The following is a 17150-nucleotide window of genomic DNA, read 5'->3' as shown; positions in this document are numbered from 1 at the left end:
GTGCATGCATTGTATCCCTTGTTTGAATGTCTTGAAATGTTACTAAGAGAAGGCCAATCATTGATGGTTACGAAAAGCAACGCTCGAAGGTCAAATTCCTCTTGTTTGTGCTTGTCCCACACATGTACACCTGGTTCGGCCCACAGCTGTAAAAGTTCATCAACTAATGGCCTTAGGTACACATCAATATCGTTGCCGGGTTGCTTTGGACCTTGGATAAGCACTGGCATCATAATGAACTTCCGCTTCATGCAGAACCAAGGAGGAAGGTTGTAGATACATAGAGTAACGGGCCAGGTGCTGTGACTGCAACTCTGCTCCCCAAAAGGATTCATGCCATATGTACTCAGACCAAACCATAAGTTCCTTGCATCACCTGCAAATCTCAGGAACTCTCTCTCGATTTTTCTCCACTGCCGACCATCAGCGGTGTGCCTCAACTTATCGTCTTTCATACGATCTTCCATGTGCCATCGCAACAACTTCGCTTGATCTTTATTTCTGAACAGACGTTTCAACCGTGGTATTATAGGAGCATACCACATCACCTTGGCAGGAACCCTCTTCCTGGGTGGCTCGCCCTCAATATCACCAAGGTCATCTTTTCTGATCTTATACCGCAATGCAGTGCATACCGGGCATTTATCCATATTCTCGTACTTCTCACCGTGGTAGAAGATGCAGTCATTAGGGCATGCATGTATGTTCTGCACGTCTAATCCTAGAGGGCAGACAAGCTTCTTTGCTTCGTACGTGCTGGCGGGCAATTCGTTCTTTCTTGGAAGCATCTTCTTCATCAGTACCATCAACTTTTCGAATGACGAGTCAGTCACACCGGTCTCTGCCTTCCACTTCAGCAATTCCAGTGTGCTACCCAGCTTCTTCTGGCCATCTTCACAAGTTGGGTACAACAATTTGTTGTGGTCCTATAACATCTGCTCGAACTACAACCTCTCCTTTTCTGTATCGCAACCTCGCCGTGCATCAGAAATGACCCGGCCAAGATCATCATCGGGCTCATCTGGTTCCCGTTCTTCATCCCGATCTTCTTCTTCATTGTCTTCCATTGCGGTATCAGCATACTCAGGGAACATAGATCGGTAGTTGTCATCATCGTTCTCTTCTTCTTCATCGTCGTCTTCCATCATAACCCCTCTTTCTCCATGCTTGGTCCAAACATTATAGCCCGACATAAAACCGGACCGAAGCAGGTGGCTCTAAATGAATCTTGAGGAAGTGTAATCCTTCTCATTCCGACATTCAACACATGGACAAAACATATAGCCACCACCATGCTTGTTCGCATCGGCTGCATCTCGAAAAGAATGCACGCCTTCTCTGTAAGCGGCTGTGCGTCGATCACCGTACATCCATGGATGGCTCATCTGCGTTATACGACAGTATATCAAATACAATCACGATCCTAAAAATTAGTACCGCACGGTCTAAACGAGGAAATATAGTTGCTAACCTTTTAGAATAAGTAAAAATAAAGAGGAAGAGGTTTAAGCGTGGCTCGGGCATCTCATATCGTAGTTGTGTTCGGTGAACTGAAGCGGCATCGCTCTAACACACATTTCAACAAACACCTCTAGTGCATCCAAGAAAAATGGAGAGCTAGCACACACCCACACTCTTCCATCCAAGAAAAATGCAAGGAAGAGGGGAGAGGGGGGTTGTGGCCAATATATATAGGCAGAGGACTTTAGTCCCGGTTTGATACACAAACCGGGACTAAAGGTGGCGCACATGCGGGCTGCACACCGCGTAGCCCTTTAGTCCCGGTTTGAGACACAAACCGGGACTACAGGCTACTTACGGGCCGGGACCAAGGCCTCGTGGGCGACATTGCGATTTTGGGGCGACGTGGTCGGGCCTTTAGTCCCGGCCCAGATGGAGGCCGGGACTAAAGGGTCCAGGCCGAAGGCCCGTTTTTCACCAGTGAAAGTTTCCGCAACACGTTTTTTGTTGCAGAAAATATTATATAATAAACTCTGTTTTAAATAAAATTTTGTAGATGTTTTCGTAATACGATCTTTATTGTAGAAAATATTTTATAACAAACTCTGTTGCAAAAAAAATCTATAAACGTTTGTGTAACATGTTATGTGTTGTAGAAAATTCTACAACATAATCTATACTGGAAATGTTAAAACACCCGTGAGACATTTGATGACGTTGGTATGATGGAGATTTTTTTTTGTTTCTGCAACAAGCCTCTTGTTGCCAAGGGAACACGCTCACAACACTCTTGTTTCAGGAAAAAAATGGTTCGGCAGGAGCGCGACAAGGCTCGTGTTGCAAAGCGCTGAGTGCAACACAAGCTTTGTTGCAAAGTTTGATGCACGCTTACTGGAAAATAATCAGACGGTTGGCGAGCTCGCGATCCTACGGGCCGGGACATCGTGTTTGTTTCTGCAACTGAAACATTGTTTCAAGATTTTATGTAGTGGGGGAGGTGACCAACCTGGTGATCGGACGGTGCATGCGTGTACATCGAACGACTAATCGGGTAACGGATGGTTCCTACAAACCCACCGAGCGACGGTGGCGAGCGGCGTCCAGAGGTCGGTCTCGAAGGAAACGAGCGCATGAGCTCGGGTTTGACCAACTAATGGCCCAGGTGGCTCCTACACGAGGCCACGAGCACGTTGGTGTTCTCGTCTAAGCCCGAGGGGCAACGGAGCGGCGGCGGCAGAGCTCCAGCAATGGAGGCAAAGCAGCTAGGAGATGTGCGCGAGGAAACAGAGAGGGGGAGGAGAAGCGAGGGCTCACTCGAACATGTAGTTGTGCAAAGCTATCTAGAGGAGGGATCGGGGTGGACGGAAATGATAGCGAGGGCGGCGGTGCCCGAGAAGGGCTCGGGGTAGACAGAAATGATGGGGATGGCCGGTGCATGGCCATCGGCGGCATGGACGCCGCGGGCACGTCCACCATGCTTCTGGTGAGCAGTAGGAAGAAGAAGGAGCTAGGTGAGCTGGGCTGGTTGGGTGGACCTATCCTTGTGGACTAAGGCCTAGAACAAGTAAGGTTTCTTTTTCATTTTTGATTCCTTTTCTGTTTTCTTTTTTATTTAACCTATTTTGAAATTAAAAATTAACTAGCAAAAGGTTTTAGTAAAATATGGGACCTTTACCATTATTACTGTTACATTAATATGCAGTGCCACATAAAGTTTGAGATTTATTTAAAGTAGTTGGCATTTTTTATAATTTAAAAAGCCTTTAAATTATTGTTTTGCCCTATGTTTTAAAAGTTTTAGGGCTTTTAAGCACTTTATAAAAGTTTTTTTCTCCATGATAAATATCCACGCATTATTTTCAACACTATGAACATTTTATTTTTTATGTTTGTGAATTTCTTTATTTCACTTATTATTTGAATTTGATTTTCAAAGTGGAGTTTGAAATGAGATATGAGATAAAGGTGATGAAGCACTGTTTAGCAATAGGACTTAGCTTAATTAGGAGAGGTTATTGTAGCTTAATTACATGGGTGTTACAACTCTCCTCCTTTAAAAGAAATTCTTGTCTAGAGAATTAAGAGTAGAAGGGAAAATATCGGGCATTCCCAAGTGGCTTCATCTTCAGAATGGTTTGACCACTAAACTTTTAGGAACTTGGTAACCTTTTGACGGGTTCGATGCTCAGCTTGGTCAAGGATGCGGATCATATGCTCTTTGTAGGAGAGGTCATCTTGTACCTCTAGCAACTCATGATCCACTGTCCGATGTGGATACTTGAAGCAACAACAAAATTGCAAAACACGGAAGAGATCGTGGACATGAGAGAATGGCGGTGGTAGTTCCAGTTTATAAGCCACATATCCACGTCTAGCGAGAATGCATAAGGTCCCAATGTAGCGAGGAGCTAACTTTCCTTTTACACCAAAACTATGAGTGCCTCTCATAGGAGTGACACACACATAAACTTGTTCAAACAGGGTGATAGGTAGACCCCGAGTGTTTACGGTCATAGTTGCTCTTCTAACGAGACTGGGCTGCCTTAAGATTTTCCCGTACAATTTGAACTGGCTCATCTTCTTGTTGGATAATATCTGGACCAATGAGCGGCCGTTCCCTAGTTTCTGACCAATTCAGAGGGGTTCAACACTTACGTCCATATGATACCTCGAAGGGTCCATCTTCAAGCTAGCTTGGTAGTTGTTGTTATAAGAGAATTCCACATATGGGAGATATTCTTCCCACTTCTTGTCAAAGTAGATGACACAAACACACAACATATCTTCAAGCACTTGGTTAACTCACTCAACTTGACCCTAGGACTGGGGTTGATAAGCAGTGCTCCAGGTTATATGAGTTCCCATAGCTTCTTGGAAACTTTCCCATAATTTCGAGGTGAAAATGCTGCCTCGGTTTGAACTGATCTCCTTTGGAATGTCGTGGAGTGACAAAATTATAGAAATATACAAGTTTGCTAACTGGCTAGCAGTAAAATTTTCCTTGACCGGCACAAAGTGTGCAACTTTGGAGAATTGATCGATGATGAAAAAAATAGCATCGTTACCCTTTTGTGATCTCGGGAGGCCAGTGACGAAATCCATCTGAACCTTATCCCATTTCTACCCAGGAATGGGCAACGGTTGCAGAAGTCGAGCATGCTTCTGATGTTTTGCTTTGATGCGATGACAAACATCACATTCTTCAATATAGCGAGCAATGTCTTGCTTCATATTAGACCACCAATATTTCTGACGAATGTGTAGATACATCTTGGTACTGCCCGAGTGAACAGACATAGGCATATCATGTGCTTCTTTCGTAACTTTCTCTGTCATAAGGTCGAATTGGGGTACCACAAGGCGATCTCTGAAGAACAAGGTTCCACTTTCATCCAGCGAGAAGTCTTTGGCCTTCTCAGAGGCAAGATCACTCTTGATGCAATCAATTTCAGCGTGTTTCTCTTGTGCAGACTTGATAGCTTTCTAAAGAGTCGGTTCCAGGACAAGGTTATTGAGATAACCCTATGGAACAATGTGAAGTTTCAATTTGTGAAGCTCTTCATGAAGGCGGGGTTGAGCTTTCTTAACCATGTGGTTGTTATAATAAGATTTTCGACTCAAGGCATGGACAATGACATTAGCCTTTCCAGGGGTATAATAAATACCACAGTCATAGTCAGTAATTGCTTCCATCCATCTTCGCTGACAAAGATTCAGGTCTGGCTGAGTAAACAAATACTTCAAGCTATGATGGTCGGTGTAGATTTCACAACGATTACCGAGAAGGTAATGTCTCCATAACAATAGTGCATAGATAACTGAAGTGAGTTCGAGGTCATGAACTGGATAGTTCTCTTCATGAGGGCACAACTGTCATGAGGCATAAGCAATCATTCTGCGCACTTGCATTAGGATACCGCTGATAACCCACAAGCGTAGGGGATCATTTGTAGCCTTTTTTGATAAGTAAGAGTGTCGAACCCAACGAGGAGCTAAAGGTAGAATTAATATTCTCTCAAGTTCTATCGACCACCGATACAACTCTACGCACACTTAACGTTTGCTTTACCTAAAACAAGTATAAAACTAGAAGTACTTTGCAAGAAAATAAAGAGCAAGTAAGTAAAAGTTTGGGGTTGTTTAGTAGAAAGCTTTTTGTGTAAAGCATAAAGATTGTCCATAGGCAATTGAATATAACATGATAGATACTTATTATGTGAAGTGAGGGAGATGCATACACTAACACACTTTTCGTACTTGGATCATATGCACTTATATTGGACCTCTAGCAAGCATCCGAAACTACTAGAAATCATTAAGGTAAACCCAATCATAGCATTAAACATCAAGTCATCTTTACTCCCATACGCACACAACTCCCTTACTCGGGTGTAAGTTTCTGTCACTCTCGCCACCCACTATAAGAGAATCATGAACATATTGCAAACCCTCCAGCGTGTATCCTTCACGTGTGCGCCTCACGGAAGGCACCTTAGGACAGCACCATATCACCACACAACTCATATAAATAACATCATATCACAATTAACCCGTAAGACAAAATGGATCTACTCAAACATCATAGCATAGCCACATATCATTGGCAAATACTCCCTCTATTCCTAAATATAGGTATTTTTAGAGATTTTACTAGCGGACTACATACGGATGTATATAGATATACTTTAGAGCGTAGATTCATTCATTTTGCTCCGTATGTAGTCCCTAGTGAAATATTTAAAAAGACCTATATTTAGGAACGGAGGGAGTAGTATGTAATGTTGAGCACCATGTTTAAGTAGATAGTTACAGCGGGAAAAGAGGTGTTACATCGCTGCATAGAGGGGGAGAGAGTTGGTGTCGATGGTGGCACCATAGTTACAGCGGGAATGTCACGCTCCTTGCCCCAACGACACTCCGGCGCCACCGGGAGAGAGGGGGAGATAGCCCCCTCCTTCTTCCTTGGCCTGCCCCTAGATGGGAGGAGAGTCCCCTCTCTGATCCATGGCCTCCAAGGCGGAGGAGGGGCAGGAGCCCCTCTGATATTGGATCTCCCTCTCCATTCTCTTCTATTTCACGTTCCTGTTTTCTGGCCCTTCACCGTTTTTTAAATTACCGAAGATCCGTAACTCCAATCGGGCTGAAATTTTGAGGGGATTTTTATCCATAAATTAGCTTTCTTGTGCCCTAAGAAGAGCCCCAAACGACTTACTAGGTGTCCACTAGGTATGACCCGCACCAGGGGGTATGGGTTGCACCCTGGTACCTAGTGAAGGCCGTGTACCTCCATTTGCATTGATTACACCTCCCTAAAATCACATATATTCCAAAATAATTCTCCGTAAATTTTTACCGCATTTGGACTTTGTTTGACATGGATATTCTATGAACAAAAAACATGGAACAAACAGGAACTGGAACTTGGCACCGGATCAATATGTTAGTCCAATAAATCATATGAAATGTTACCAAAATATATGAAAGTTGTATAATATTGGCATGGAACAATAAAAAAAATTATAGATACGACGGAGAGTATCAACCGCCTAATCCTTGACGGGATGCACTGCAATAAATGACAAAGTCCTTACGAGAATCTGGAAGAGCAAGCACTGGAGCATACGCCAGCTTGTCCTTGAGTGGTTGGAAACTTTCCTAAAACTTTTCTATCCACTCGAACTTAAAGCCTTTGTGAAGGAGATTAGTCAAGGTTTGGCAATATTGGAGAAGTTCTCGACAAACAACGCCAATAGCTGGCGAGTCCGAGAAAACTTCTGACTTGCTTGATATTCTTCGGGGAGTCGAGTCAAGAATAGCCCAAATTCATTCTGGGTTGACCACAATACCATCCTTGCAGATCAAATAACCAAGGTAAGTCACTTCGGGCAACCATAACTCACACTTGGAGTATTTGGCATATAGTTGATGTTCTCAAAGTTTTCCCACTACAAGATAAATATGTTCAACATGTTCTGCTTTATTCTTGGGATACACGAGGATATCATCGAGATAAACCATGACAAATTTGTCGAGGTAGTCCATGAAGATACATTTCACCAAACGAGAGAAGGTTGCTGGAGCATTGGTTAAACTAAAAGACATGAAGTGTACTCGTATGATCCATAGCGAGTAAATAATGTGGTCTTTGGAATACCTTCTTCCTGAATTTGGATGTTGTGGTAACCCAACCTCAAGTCGAGTTTAGAAAACACAGAGGAACCAACAAGTTGATCATACAGATCATTGATCCGAGGAAGTGGATATTTGTTTTGAATTGTTGCTTGGTTGCTGGGGCGGTAGTCTTGGACCAAACGGTTCGTACCATCCTTCTTCTTGACAAAGAGAGAAGGTGCTCCCCAATCAGAGGAACTTGGATGAATGAAACCATTGCGAAGATAATTGTCGATTTCTTCCTTAAGTTCAAGGAGTTCATGAGCAGTCGTCTTATAAGGTCGTTTGGCGATAGGAGTGGTGCCTGTTTCAAGTCGATGACAAACTCGATAGATCCAACTGGAGGAACTCCTATAAGTTCTTATGGAAAGACATCTTGGAATTCACGAACAACTGGAACACATTCAATCCCCTCAAGAGGTGGCCCCGAAGCGGGCTTTTGCGGTGAACATGGAGGCCCTGGACCTGCCCATGAGTTACCTCACACATCTTCATGCCCCTTTCTCAAGCGAGGAGGTTGAGAAGATTGTGAAGGGTATGCCCCTCAACAAAGCATCGGGGCTGGATAGGTTCACGGGGCGTTTCTACGCTTCAAGCTGGCACATCATCAAGGACGACCTTATGTGGGCATTGGAACACTTTTATCATGGAGATATGCACGAAATGGCCGCAATGAACAAAGTGATTGTCTCCAAGTTACCTAAGAAGATTGGGGCAATGGAGCTCAAGGACTACACGCCTGTGAGCCTCATTCATGGCACGATTAAGATCTTCGAGAAGGTGTTGGCAACATGGTTGGCTGTGGATTTGCCACATCTTGTGGGCAACCACGAAAGCGCGTTTGTGAGCTTGAGATCTCTCCATGAAAATTTCATTATCATGCAATGCACGACAAGCCGCCTCAATGTATTGTGAGACCCCATGGTACTACTGAAGCTGGACATATTGAAGGCGTTTAACACCATCCAGTGACCTTTTATCCTCGAGATTTTGAAGCAAACGGGTTTCAGTGCAAAATGGTTGGCATGGATTTGTGGGATCCTATCAATATCAACAACTCGGACTGCGGTTAATGGAATGCCTAGAGAAGTCATTTTCAACTGTTGCAGCGTGCGGCAAGGGGCACAATCTCCCCAATGTTGTCCATCCGATGCATGGAGGCCCTCCACAGTCTATTTCACAAGGCAACGACTTTTGGCATACTCACGCCCCTAGCATGGTCCGACCTCAAGCAACGGCTGCCAATGTTTGTGGATGACTTCACAATATTCCTCAAGCCCATTAATAGTCATTTAGCCGCATGCGATGCCATTCTTCGCGTCTTCGGCGAGGGTTCTGGCCTCCGAGTCAATATGACAAAGAGCACGACGCTCGCCATCCTATGCTCCGAGGAGGATTTAGCCCAGTGTGCGCTACCGTTGGGTGTCCGAGCATCATGTTCCCATGCAAGTATCTTGTCCTCCATCTATCCATAAGTAAGCTTGATACATCTCCAACGTATCTAATTTTCCAAACACTTTTGCTCTAATTTTGGCCTCTAATCTGCATGATTTGAATGGAACTAACCTGGAGTGACGCTGTTTTCAACAGAACTACCTGATACGTCTCCAACATATCTATGATTTTTGATTGTTCCATGTTGTTATATTATCATTCTTGGATGTTTTATGATCATTTTATAACAACTTTATACCATTTTTTGGGACTAACCTATTGACATAGTTCCCAGTGCCAGTTGCTGCTTTTTTCTGTTTTTTTCCTTCACAGAAAATCAATATCAAATGAAGTCCAAATTCCATGAAACTTTATGGAGACTTTTTTTGGACCACAAGGAAACTTGGGAGCCAAGAATGAGTAGCAGATGATTCCCAGGTGGCCCACTAGACACCACGGCACGCCGAGGGCCCATGGCGCGACTTGATGTCTAGTGGGGCCCTCGAGCACCTCCTCCACCGCCTCTAAGCTCTAGAAATACCCCAATATTCAGAAAACCCTGGAGGAGTCGACGAAAAATCATTCGAGCCGCCGCAAGTTCTAGAAGCCATGAAATCCAATCTAGATCCCGTTCCGGAGAGGAACACGATCACGAAGGGGTTCACCATCCTCATTGGTGCTCCTCCGATGATGCGTGAGTAGTTCATATAAGACCTACGGGTCCGTAGGAAGTAGCTAGATGGCTTTCTCTATCTTTTTCTCTCTCAATACAATGGTCTCTTGGAGATTCATATGATGTAACTCTTTATTTTGTGGTGTGTTTGTTGGGATCCGATGAATTGTGAGCTTATGATGAGATCTACGAAAACATATTGATGCTTGATTATTGTAGCCTCATATTTATTCTCCTATATTTGGTTTTTGTCTGGCAACTTGATCTTTTATCTTGCAATGGGAAGCGGTGCTTTGTGATGGGTTCAATCTTGTGATACTCAATCTCAGTGACAGAAAGAGACATGACATGCATGTATCGTTGCTATCGAGGATAAAACGATGGGGTCTATTCCTACATGAATAGATCTTGTCTACATCATGTCATCGTTCTTAAGGCATTACCCCATTTCTCCATGAAATCAATACACTAGATGCCTGCTCGATAGTGGTCGATGTGTGGAGTAATAGAAGTAGATGCATGCAGAAGTCAGTCTACTTGTCTTGGACGTGATGGCTATATACATGATCATTGTTTTGAATATCGTCATAATTATGTGCTCTTCTATCAATTGCCCAATAATAATTTGTCTACCTACCGTTTGCTATTTTCTTGAGAGAAGCCACTAGTGAAACCTACGCCCCCCAGGTATACTTCAGATCATCTTTTTGCAATCTCTACTTTGCTATTCGCGTTTCTATTGTATATGCTCTTTTTATTTTCAGATCTATATTATCAAAAAACCAAAAAATACCTTGCTGCATTTTATTTTCTATCACTCTTATTTGCATCTATCAATCTATCCTTACTTTACCCACGATGGCTTGACAACCCCACACATGTTGGGTTGCGAGGATTTGCTATTTGTGTGCAGGTGTTGTTTACATAGTCTTGTGGATCTTCCTACTGGATTGATACCTTGGTTTCATAAGTGAGGGAAATACTTGTCGTCGATGTGCTACATCACCTTTTAAGCTTGGAGGGAAACCAACGCAATCAGAGAGGAGTCACTACCTTGGTGTTATTTTTGTGCAGAAATAAAAGTTCTCGGAATCAGACGTTTTTTTTTGTCAATTATTTTTGGGATTTATTAGGATTTATGGAGCAAAGACGTGCCATAGGGGAAGTGCCAGGGGGACACAAGCGATCAGGGCGCCCCGAGGCCGCGACCTCATGGCTTGTGGGCCCCTCAAGGCTCCTCCGACCATAATTCTAGTCCTATAAATTCATATTCTTCAAGAAAAGAATAAGAGAGAAGTTTTCATCGTGTTTTACGAGACGGAGCCGCCGCCACCTCCTGTTCTTCATTCGGAAGATTGATGTGGAGTCCGTTTGGGGCTCCGGAGAGGGGGATTCGTCGTTGTCGTCATCACCAACCCTTCTCCATCAACACCACCATGATGCTCACCACTGAGAGTGAGTAATTACTTTGTAGGCTTGCTGGACAGTGGTGGAATTGGATGAGATTGATCATGTAATCTAGTTAAGTTTGATAGGGCTTGATCCTTAGTATCCACTATGTTCTAAGATTGATGTTACTATGACTTTGCTATGCCTAATGCTTGTCACTAGGGACCGAGTACCATGATTTCAAATCTCAACCTATTATGTTTTCATGAATATAAGAGTGATTTGGATCTTATGTTGCAAGTTTAAGTTACCTATTACGTGTCTTGATCCGCATACCCCAAGGTGACAATAATTGGGATTCTTTTCGGTGACTGCTGTAGTTTGAGGAGTTCATGTATTCACTTTGTGTTAATGCTTTGTTCCGGTTCTCTATTAAAAGGAGGCCTTAATATCCATTAGTTGGGCAGGATGGAGAGTGGGACAAAACATGCCACGCAAGTTCTTGTCGCAAGCATGTATGACTATATACGAAATACATGCCTACATTATATTGATGAATTGGAGCTAGTTCTTTGTTGCCCTAGTGTGTAACTGTTATATGATCAATGTCATCTAAATCATTATTCACTGTTGTTCCACGTGCCTATGTGTTATATATACTGAATCTTGTTAAGTTACTACTATTGCTGCTACTGAATTGCTACTGCTACTACTGTTGCCAAAATTGCTGCTATCACTGTTACTGTTACTACTATCACTTGTTATGCTACTATATATTTGCTGCAGAAGATATCCCAAGTGTTGTTGAATTGACAATTCAATTGTTACGGCCAATAAATATTCTTTGGATCCCCTTGTGTCAAACCAATAAATTAGGGTGAAATACTCCCCGTGAAGACTATCACGATCCCCTACACCCGTTGCGAGGGAGCATAGATCTATTTATTGTGTTGACTTGAGTATATTCAATTGCCATTATGAAGAATGCGAAAGATAATCAAACCTAGATCGTCCCCTCTCGCATGAGAGGAGGTAAGGAACTACCATCTAGTGTTGTTTTGATTCACCTACTGTTTTGAATCGGTTTGTTACATCCCCACGCGTTGCTCGACCTGATATGCCACATGAATTTCATGATGCTACTTTTGAAATTAATGATGATACCATTGCTACACATGATGAAAGCGAAACTGTTCCACTAGGATAATTACTTGATGCTCTTATTGCTAGAGCTAGTGAACTTGAAATTTTTGAAACTGATGAAGACTTTGCATTACTTGCTACACCTCGTCCACCTAATAGATATGAATTGCCTTATGTACCCGAAGGGTGAAGGTTATGTTATGGATGGTGAGGTAGCTAGGGACTTTTTTTTTCTTGTAATGATAGAGATGATTTGGAGAAATTACTAAGAAAAATAAAAGAAAAATCTATGATGGAGAAAATGAAATATGATCCTAAATTTGCTACTTCTCCTATACTTGTTACTGATAAAGACTATGAATTTTCTATAGGCCGTGAACTGATTCCTATAGTGGAATCAGATCCTTTCCATGGATATGAAAATGAAACTATGGTAGAACACTTTATGAAACTAAATGATGTTGCTGCCTTGTTTACAAATGTTGAAAAGATACGATACTATTATATCCTTAAGGTCTTTCCTTTTTCGCTGAAAGGCAAGGCCAAGGAATGGTTCCTTTCCCTTGCTCCTAGTTGCATGCGTAGTCCCCAAGATATGCTCAACCACTTTTCTGAAAAATATTTTCTTGCTCATAAGAAACAAGCTGCCTTACAAGAAATATTTAACTCTGCTCAAATTAAAGAAGAGAATCTCCCTCAAGCGTGGGGGAGGCTTCTCTAGTTACTAAGAGCTTTGCTTGATTGTCCTCTTAAGAAAAATGAAATTCTGGATATCTTTTATAATGGACTAATAGACCCTTTTAGGGATTTTCTAGATAGTTGTGTTGATTGTGTTTTTAGGGACCGTTGAACAAGCCGTAAAGCTATTAAATAATATGCTTCAAAATGTTGATGATTGGGAACTACCTGAACCACCACCTGAACCTATCCAAAAGAAGAGTGGTATTCTATTTCTTAGCGGTGAAGATATGCAAGAAGCAAAAAGAATTATGAAGGAGAAAGGTATTAAAATTGAGGATATTAAGAAGTTACCACCGATTGAAGAAATACATGGACTTGATATCCCGACACAGGTAGTAGAGGTAAAGTCTCTCCATTCCTTTAATGAGAATGATATACCTTATGCTAAGACTCCTGATTAATGCATGGATGAATTTGATAATTACATTGTTAAGCAAGAGCACTTTAATAGCTATGTTAAGAATCAATTGAGGAATAATGCCATGATGATAGATCGTTTGAGTGACTTGATGTTTAGAATTGCTAATGATGTGAAAGGTCTAGGTAAACATGCCTCTATGGTTCACACCCAACTACATCAAGTAGCTAAGTCAAAAACTGATTTGTTTACCGAGATGAATAATATTAATGATCATGCTGTTAGAGTAGTGGCTAGAGGAGGTAGAATGACTCAGCAACCTCTTTATCCTGCAAGTCACCCTAAAAGAGTTAAACCATATTCTTAGAAAAAGAATGATGATACACTTAGCCCTTCTAAGAATAAAAAGAAAAGGAAAAATTATAGGACTTTGCATGCTCCTAGTGAACCTGATATAAAATTTGGTAGTGAACATGCACGTAGTGATAATAAAAATGAAGGTGAGAATAATAGGTTTCATGTAGATGTTCCACCGGATAGTAATAAAGAACCTGATAATGATGTAGAAATAGAACCCGCTGAGGGTCTTGATAACCCACTACCTAAGAATGAAAGCTATGATAAGAGAGACTTCGTCGCTAGAAAACATGGTAAGGAAAGAGAACAATGGATTCAAAAACCTACGCCATTCCCCCAAAAGTCTTCCAAAATAAGGGATGATGAAGATTTTGAACGCTTCACTGAAATGATTAGACCTCTCTTTTTGCATACTTGCTTGATTAATATATTGAAAATGCCTCTGTATGCTATGTATATGAAAGATATTATAACCAACAAAAGAAAGATACCTGGAACTGAAATTTCCGCCATGCTTGCTAATTATTCTTTTGATGGTGGAGTACCTAAGAAGTTGGGAGATCTTGGTATCCCCACTATACCTTGCTCTTTTAAGAGAAATTATGTTAAAACTGCTTTATGTGATCTAGGAGCCGGTGTTAGTGTTATGCCTTTTTCTCTTTATAAAAGACTTGAATTGAATAAGCTTACACCCACTGAGATATCTTTGCAAATAGCTGACGAACCTACTCTCTACCTATTGGAATTTGTGAGGATGTTCCCGTTGTGGTTGCAAATGTTACTATCTTACCAGACTTTGTTATACTGGATATGCCCGCGGATGATAATATGTCGATCATCCTTGGTAGACCCTTTTTAAATACTGTAGGGGTTGTTATCGATTGCTACAAAATCAAGGTTACCTTGAATGTCAATGGAAAACAACATAACATGCATTTTCCAAAGAAGCAAATTTTGGTAAATAATATTAATGTTATTAAGACTTGTGCCATGGTCATCATGGGAGACTTTCAAATCCCTCTACCACCTGCCAAGAAAAAGAAATACTATAATCTTGTTGTTGGGGATATGCAAATCCCCATTGAGGTAACCTAGTGTCATACGAAAGTTCTTAGGATTCATGTTAATCAGAATCGATAATTAATAAGACTTGATCAACCTTTTTAATGGATCCTCTTGGAAATACATGAGATTGATGAATTTAGTTTTCACATCTCCCTGTACCCCAAGTTTATTTACTGTTCTTTTAGTTGTATAAAAATATAATGCCCTGAATTTCCTGTTTTCTGAGTTCTCCGTGCACTAGAAAATGACCCAAAAATAAAAATTCTCAAATTGCCACCAAATTTTAACATGAATTTTTCTGAAATAAATAAGAATTTTTGGAAAAAGTGAAGTAGGGAGGTGCACATGGGGGCCACAAGTCAAGAGGGCACGACCCCCTAGGGCCGCGATGTGATGGCTTGTGGGGCCCATAGCCCCGCTGCCTTATCTCTTTAGCCCACTTCGTCTCCTACCTCCATAAAAAATTTCCTAGCACTCTCTTTCCCGTGTTCTTTCCTTAGAAATTGAAATTTCCGATCTCTTTGCTTGAGACTCCATTTCCGAAACTGTTTTGAAGGAATTTCTCCTTGGTATGTGACTCCTCTATCCCTCCAATTATTTTTTGCTTTAGTAGTTTATATTTTTCTTAAATTGGTTCACTTGATGCTATAGAATATGAGCTTGCATGTTTAAATCTTTGAGTTCCAAGTAATGTGAATGCTTGATATAGCCTCTGAGTACCCGTATGAGTAGTTGCTACTAATCTTGCAAGGTTTTATTGACATAGTTTTTGTGGCCCCAAAATTTTAGAAATTGTGTGCAGGGAGATGAGCTTCTTTAGGAGGAGCTCGTGGAGAAGGAGTAATCCTGGTGATTCTTCGAGTGAGGGCTCGACACGACAAGCTTACATTGAGCCTTGGGCCAACCAAGTAGTCATGGCTAAAGTAAAATCGTGTCGGTGGCCAAGCGATGAGTTCATGAATGGTGCAGGGATCAGGGAGGAGTTTGATCATTTCATTTACAATACTGGCATCACCGACTTCCTCGAAGATAAGTGTGCCCAACATTACAACCTTACACGCACTATCATGAATGGATTCCGTTATCTCTCAATTACCTCCAGAGTGTTATATGATAAAGCATATAGCATGAGCTTAGAAGAATTTTCCATTGCATGCAAACTCCCACTTTGGGGTTCATTAGAGAAGCCTTCACAAAAAGATTATAATATGTTTCTTAAGATACTCTCCGTTGGAGAAAATAGAGGAGTAACACGGGCTAGAAATAAAAGCATTCATTTTCCCTCTATCCACTACTTTGCATTATTTAATGGAAAATGCGTAGCAGGGAAACAAGATTGCAACGCGTTATGTGCCCCTGAATTAAGCATTATTCACACTGTTGTGACTGGTGAGCGATAATACGTCTCAAACGTATCTATAATTTTTGATGGTTTCATGCTGTTATCTTGTCAACTTTGGGTGTTTTGTTTACCTTTTATATCTTTTTTGGGACTAACTTATTAACTCAGTGCCAAGCGCCAGTTCCTGTTTTTCTGAGTTTTTGACTCTTTTCAGATCTGATTTTGGAACAGAGTCCAAATGGAATAATTCTATCGCGATGATTTTTTATGGAAAATATCAAAAATACCGGAAGAAAAAGATACCGGAGAGGGGTCACGAGGGCGCCACAAGCCGTGTCGCTGCGGCCCCCCTAGGTCATGCCAACCAAGCTTGTGGGCCCCTCGGGGGCCCACTTGATGCAACTCCACTGCCATATGGTCCTATAAATTCAGAAACCTCCAGAAAGAAACAAAGATCGGGAGTTCCGCCGCCGCAAGTTCCTGTTTCCGCGAGATCTCATCTGGAGACCCTTCCCGGTGCCCTGCCGGAGGGGACTTTGGAGTTGGAGGGCCTCTTCATCAACACCACCGCCCCTCCAATGACTCGTGAGTAGTTCACTTCAGACCTACGGGTCCGTAGTTAGTAGCTAGATGGCTTCTTCTCTCTCTTGGATCTTCAATACAAAGTTCTCCATGATCTTCATGGAGATCTATCCTATGTAATCCTCTTTGGCAGTGTGTTTGTCGAGATCAGATGAATTGTGGATTTGTGATCAGATTATCGATGATATATATTTGAGTCTTTGCTGATTTCTAATTTGCATGATTTGATATCCTTGTAAGTCTCTCCGAGTCTTGGGTTTTGTTTTGCCAACTAGATCTATGATTCTTGCAATGGGAGAAGTGCTTCGTTTTGGGTTCTTACCGTGTGGTGACCTTTCCCAGTGACAGTAGGGGCAACAAGGCACACATCGTGTAGTTTCCATCAAGGGTAACAAGGTGGGCTTTGTCGTAGATATGAGATTGTCCATCTACAT

The sequence above is a fragment of the Hordeum vulgare genome, chromosome 7H, assembly GCF_904849725.1.
Source record: "Hordeum vulgare subsp. vulgare chromosome 7H, MorexV3_pseudomolecules_assembly, whole genome shotgun sequence".
Lineage (NCBI taxonomy): Eukaryota > Viridiplantae > Streptophyta > Magnoliopsida > Poales > Poaceae > Hordeum > Hordeum vulgare.
The sequence above is the reverse complement of the archived record's forward strand: the minus strand, read 5'-3'. Positions refer to the sequence as shown.